The following is a 6,937-nucleotide window of genomic DNA, read 5'->3' as shown; positions in this document are numbered from 1 at the left end:
GAATATTTCGCTTCAGGTCCAAGAATAACAATATTTGCACCTCCATTGTCACGCTGACAATATATAGGGTTTTCTCTTTGACTTGTGCGTGTGCCTTCTAACTCAACCTCCCCATCCCCCAAACACCACCCCCACATCCCCCCAACACCACCCACCACCCACCCCCCACCCACCCCCCCACCACCACCACCACCACCAGACCCATGCAGGCCCCCATGTCATTTACGTCACTACAGTTTCCAGGCACCACGTGGCATTTTAGTGGCTGTTAATTACCACTCCTCCGACCCAGGCAGCTTTCTTACCTTCCTGTCTCACCCAGACGTTGTCTGCTGGCTCTCACTCCACAAACATACAACCTCTCCTTCCCGGACATAACACATCACAACACCTTACTCCCAACACTTTGATCTTTTTCTTCGTGACAATATATTTCTCTGCGGAGAGCGTTACGCGCTTGCCCTGCCCTTTGGCAAAATCTCGTTAGATTAACCCATAACCATGAACTCCTGTCTCTCTCTCTCTCTCTCTCTCTCTCTCTCTCTCTCTCTCTCTCTCTCTCTCTCTCTCTCTCTCCAGCCAGCCACTATGAATGTAGACTGCGTGACTGAGTGAGAGTGATGAAGTTCTTGCCATATGACGGCGAGCCACTCTGCACCCCACCCACCCACCCACCCAGCGCATATCAACTTGCTTCTTGCCTGAGAGAGAGAGAGAGAGAGAGAGAGAGAGAGAGAGAGAGAGAGAGAACCTACCTACGAGTATTTACGGTCACAAAAAAATACTTAAAACAAAGGCCCCGCCGGGAATCGAACCCGGACCAACTGTTTATGAGGCAGATGTGCTAACCACTACACCACGGAGCCACTTGTCAATTGCGGAAAAATCTCTTATATATTAACAAACGTGACTGAGGACTTAAAGAATCTGGTACAAACATAATGGTTATTGTGATAAATGAATTGTTTATGATGAATATGTACTGTTTTGCATTATAATGGTTGTTTATAACCAAGATCTTTAGACCTGAATCCTTAAGATTATATAAGAAATGATAAAAACGTGTTAATAACATAAACATTTATGATTATAAAGAATAGAATGCATTATCATGCGGGTATCTAACTGAAAATTCAATACAAGCTGCTAGTTTAAGTCAGGAGTATTTCATCTTTTTAACAAAATCTTTACCTCTACGTCCTTTATCTTTCATCATAATTTCTTCTGTTTACTATCAAGAAATGCCTTTTACCTAACACAAAAATTCTGTATAGGTATTTGATTACTGTTCTCTAACGATGAATTGAATAACTCTTCGTTAGTGAAGTTCATATCGTGTAATAGATCATGTATTACAAAGTTGTGTCTATCCACACAAGTGTCACGCGTCCCAGGTAAAGATATATTCCAGAGATAACGTACATATAACATATGTAAGTCTTCTATAGATATTCATAAAAAGTTTTCCTGAGGGACAATACCTAAGACTTTCGTATTAAAGTTGATCAGTTGTAAGTGATCAAGCATTACAAAGGTGTGTCCATTGCCACAGGTGCTACTGATCCCGGGTCAAGGTATTTCACCATCTTTGTATCTTTAACCTTTCTAGTTATAGATGTTTCATCCCTGATTCCGTCCTCACAATGGATGTATGTGGTTTGTGTTGTCTTAACATATCATTAGTCAGTTGAAGTGGAGAACATGCTTCTGAGCCTAGCCACTCTACTCTGTCTTCCACATGCTATTCAAGAGGTGTTACCGGATTCCGCCTATAAGTGTTTACACCGGGGGTAACAAGTCACCTCCGGACGACTTCTTCTTTTTACTTTTGATGATTTAAAAAATTTATGAATCATATTTGGTTTTATGATGTCAATAAGATTGTTGGAAATTGTACATAATAATCTTTATGTATCCCTGGGGATAGGGGATTAAGAGTGCTTCCCACGTATTCCCTGCGTGTCGTAGAAGGCGACTAAAAGGGGAGGGAGCGGGGGGCTGGAAATCCTCCCCTCTCGGTTTTTTTTTAATTTTCCAAAAGAAGGAACAGAGAATTGGGCCAGGTGAGGGTATTCCCTCAAAGGCCCAGTCCTCTGTTCTTAACGCTACCTCGCTAATGCGGGAAATGGCGAATAGTTTGAAAGAAAGAAAAATCTGTCATTTGATGAACTTTAATTCATCAAAGATAAAGTTTATGAATAATGATTGTTTATCTCTCGTTGTTACCGATGTAAGTTTTTTAATCTAACAAAATACTTTCATTTGACTCATAAAGAATATTCTTAAGGAAAACGTAAATAATCTTTCGTTAGTTCTCATCTGTCATTTGATGAACTTTAATTCATCAAAGATAAAGTTTATGAATAATGATTGTTTATTTCTCGTTGTTAGTGATGTAAGTTTTTTTATCTAACGAAATACTTTCATTTGACTCATAAAAAATATCCTTAAGGAAAACGTAAATAATCTTTAGTTAGTTCTCATCACACAAAATAAATTCTGTATTTTCAAAGTTTTCTCAGAGGATGATGCTAACATTTTGAAGAGTAGAAACTCATAACTTAGAATCCTTGAACCTTGTGTTAATAATAATCACATTACTTTTCTCTAAACAATACTTTTTTCAGTGTGTAAAACCCGAATAAAAAGCATACAACAAAAATAATGATGCAATTATCTTTATGTTATTGAAGATATTACTGATTTCTACACGTAAAACATTTTTCTGCTAAATAGAAATCTTTATGTTAGATATGTTAATCTTAACGATATGACGTTAGATATATTTCTGTACCTTGTGCTCCAGAAAAGTCATGAAATTTTATCTATTATCATATCAAATGTTTAGCTTGCATACGATATCCCATGTATTTTCACTAGAAGTCCACAAGTAAAATATATTTTTACCATATGTATTTAACGGTAATCAGTGATAGGTTGTTAGAATAAGTAAATGTGTAATACATTACTAGGGTAGTAAATCCTTCGTCCATCACAATATACCGTAAGAGTGTCTAAGGCTGACCCTAGCTGGGGTTTACATTGTAGAACAACGTAATGCTTTTTGGTCGGTTTAGGTTTCTTAATTGTTGACTACAGGGACGAGTTTATAAGGAAGTGAGGAATTTGGGAAGGGTTTATTGATGGTTGCCGGGAGTGTGGTGATGATGATGAAGGATCAGAGAAAATATATTATGTCGGAGGTCAATAGATCCTGGTGCTCGACCCAGAACCTTGACTAATCGTCTATAAGAAAGTGGTTGTTTATGTTTGGCCAAGTCCCAGCTTGGCAGGGGCTCTGGTCTTATAACACACTCTTATCTGGCTTTATTTGTTACTTTTTTTTTCCTTGGACTGAACTGATAAGAACATTAAGAGTTAGAAATCTATCTAAACACACTTTGCCATCATATGAATTTTATGTTTTGAATTTGTAAATGATTCCTAAAATGTACCGTAAGTCGATGTATCACTACACTTGAAATATGTTTCAAGAAATTTATCACTTCATTTTTGTCAATTTAATGAATAATGGCTTGTGTCAGTGTGTCTGTCCCTCAGTATAGCAAGTCAAGCATTACTCCACCGTACAACAACTACAACATGGCTTGTGTCAGTGTGTCTGTCCCTCAGTATAGCAAGTCAAGCATTACTCCACCGTACAACAACTACAACATGGCTTGTGTCAGTGTGTCTGTCCCTCAGTATAGCAAGTCAAGCATTACTCCACCGTACAACAACTACAAGGTCACAAATGAGGGGACAAATAACATATAGGTTGGCTCACGGAAAATGTCTAATGAGCTGAGGAAAAGGAAGGACATTACATACACTGGCTTTATCAGTGAATCATTTTGTGATGGTTGTGAAATATTGGTCATGTGTAGAAGATGGTCCTTGTACATGAATCATGCTATATATTAGTTTCACAATATGTTATAATGGTGTCTTTACCTGGTGAACTGATATGTGATATAATAAATGTGATCTGTCTTGTTCTGTACTTTTCTTTGAAAATATCAACTTTAGATTTATATCAAGTTTTTCCAACATGGAATGAAATCGTGTCTGCAAGTTAAACAGAATTCTATGATATTGCAGGGAGAATCTTGACAGGCTATCGTTGTAGAGTGTACAATGGCCAGTGATATTCACCGTAGACATATGTTTACACTGTGTACACATAGCAGGCAAACTACAGTGTCATCTTAAGATGTGGAAATAAAACTATCAAGGCAGGAGAAGGATTTAGGTGTCATCATTAGTAGAGATGTAAAGCCAAGACAACAGTGTATTAATGTACGTAATAAGACTAACAGACAACTTGGTGTCATGTGTTAGTAGCAAGAATGAACAGGTAATATTACAGCTATAGTTAGTCACACACCACTTACATTGTGCTGCATATATTGCTAATTATATTTGTGTACAAAAATACCTCTGATGTCATTAGAATTTCCCACATGAAGACATTAAGATAACAAGACTTACATTATCTGGAAGGACAGAGGGTGAATGATGATATGATAGAAGGTTAGATAATCTGGTATGTTTATTAATGCGAGTTACACCTTACATTATTATCTGCAAACACAAAATATTTATTTTCATTAATTACATATTCATATTGTCAGAGAGAATAATATAATGAGTTGTCGACCAGAGAGAGGATGAAACAGGAGCAAAACTTTATGAATTATTAGATTTATTGATCATATAATGATCGTTGAGCCAGAATCCATAATCATATATATGTATTTACAACTGATGAAAATACTTTTGTTGTTAGATTCGTCAAGTGTCCTGCTGAAATGTAGTTTTGTCTCATTGTTAGGTTGAGCAGCAGGTCTCTGCTTCACGGGTCTATGGTGTCGTTGTTAGGTTGAGCAGCAGGTCTCTGCTTCACGGGTCTATGGTGTCGTTGTTAGGTTGAGCAGCAGGTCTCTGCTTCACGGGTCTATGGTGTCGTTGTTAGGTTGAGCAGCAGGTCTCTGCTTCACGGGTCTATGTTGTCATTGTTAGGTTGAGCAGCAGGTCTCTGCTTCACGGGTCGTTGTTAGGTTGAGCAGCAGGTCTCTGCTTCACGGGTCTATGGTGTCGTTGTTAGCCTCTCTAGGTGTATGTAGTGGTCCTCACCTCAACCCGGCCCTGTATCTGATCTTGTCTAACAGGTAGTTTGTTGTTGAGAGATTGGCCATGTTCCTGCCTGGCACGGGACCTTATCATACGACGGTTCGCTGTGTACAACGTCAGGGGATGTGTGTATCGTTGGATTCATTGGTTATTAACTGGTAAAGATCATTAAACCAGTATCTCTACCATACGACAAGCCATTCACATTACAATATTTGCTACATGATAACAGGAATATACATATGTTGATAGATGTTGATGGTTATGAGTAGCAAAGGTCATTAAGCCTGAAGCCATACCATACGTCAAACATTGAAAGTACATTAAATGTATAACAAGATGTATATAATGATGGTGGATACAGTGACAATGTACAGTTAAAGTACATTAAATGTATAACAAGATGTATATAATGATGGTGGATACAGTGACAATGTACAGTTAAAGTACATTAAATGTATAACAAGATGTATATAATGATGGTGGATACAGTGACAATGTACAGTTAAAGTACATTAAATGTATAACAAGATGTATATAATGATGGTGGATACAGTGACAATGTACAGTTAAAGTACATTAAATGTATAACAAGATGTATATAATGATGGTGGATACAGTGACAATGTACAGTTAAAGTACATTAAATGTATAACAAGATGTATATAATGATGGTGGATACAGTGACAATGTACAGTTAAAGGTCATTGAGCCACAATAATGAAATAAACACTAAATACCTAAAAGCTAATGATAACTGGACACAAAAGCTAATGATAACTGGACACAAAAGCTAATGATAACTGGACACAAAAGCTATGAATGACTGTATTGATTATTGATGGTTGGGGGAGGAGATGCTTATGGCAGTTGAAGGATTTTAGAATAGTTTGTTGTGTGGTGAGGAAGAGAAGGATAGGAGGAGGGTAATAGATCCTGTGTGGGGCCAACCTTGGTGTTGTGTGGTGAGGAAGAGAAGGATAGGAGGAGGGTAATAGATCCTGGATGGGGTCAACCTTGGTGTTGTGTGGTGAGGAAGAGAAGGATAGGAGGAGGGTAATAGATCCTGGATGGGGTCAACCTTGGTGTTGTGTGGTGAGGAAGAGAAGGATAGGAGGAGGGTAATAGGTCTTGGGTGGGGTCAACCCTGGTGCTTCATTGTCAAACAAGCAAAATAAGTAAGATAATTATCGAGGAAAGATAGATTTTATGTGTTGATTTTAACGATCAGTGACCTATAAGTAAGGTCATAAGTTTTGCTTGATTTAGAAAAGGTATAAACCGTCATGACATTAATTATTTCTTGATACTGATGACTTAACCAAACAAATCTGTTGCATTTGGACATCAATGATAAGGATATTTCAGTGTGTTTATGTTAATCTGTACTACTCGCCGCTCAATGAAATTCATTTAATCAAGGGCATAAATTTCAGGATGAGTAATGCAATCTATTGGTCACTGATACATGTAATACAAAATGATTTTTCAAACTTCAAAGGATTCTAAGAACGTATGCGAAGTGAAATTATGGATTTTGATCTGCATTTCTTCAGTATCATGAGAGAGAAAAGTTACATTGATACCCATATAGTCTAAGTATACAAATTTAGTTTAAATCTCGAGAGTGATTTAAAGACAATTGTAAGTACTTAAATAGTTTTTCAGGTGCATGTGTTGACTCGTTTACTATACTTAAAAAAGATAAAATGCCAGCAACTATATACGAGGTATGATTCTCCTTCTTCTGGTGTTCATAATGTTTGGCATGCATGATGGAGAGGAAAACGTTATTTCCAAAACA

At 37.4% G+C, this 6,937-nt stretch overlaps 1 non-coding gene across 1 annotated transcript; it reads right to left on the bottom strand.

Moving 5' to 3' along the window:
- Positions 1–794: 794 nt before the first annotated feature.
- On the bottom strand, positions 795–866 carry TRNAM-CAU (transfer RNA methionine (anticodon CAU)). Its single transcript has one exon. It is a non-coding gene; the product is annotated as a tRNA-Met (tRNA).
- Positions 867–6,937: the final 6,071 nt, after the last annotated feature.

Source organism: Panulirus ornatus, chromosome 5 (assembly GCF_036320965.1).
Source record: "Panulirus ornatus isolate Po-2019 chromosome 5, ASM3632096v1, whole genome shotgun sequence".
NCBI classification, from domain to species: Eukaryota; Metazoa; Arthropoda; class Malacostraca; order Decapoda; family Palinuridae; genus Panulirus; species Panulirus ornatus.
This window is presented reverse-complemented; position numbering and strand designations above follow the sequence as displayed.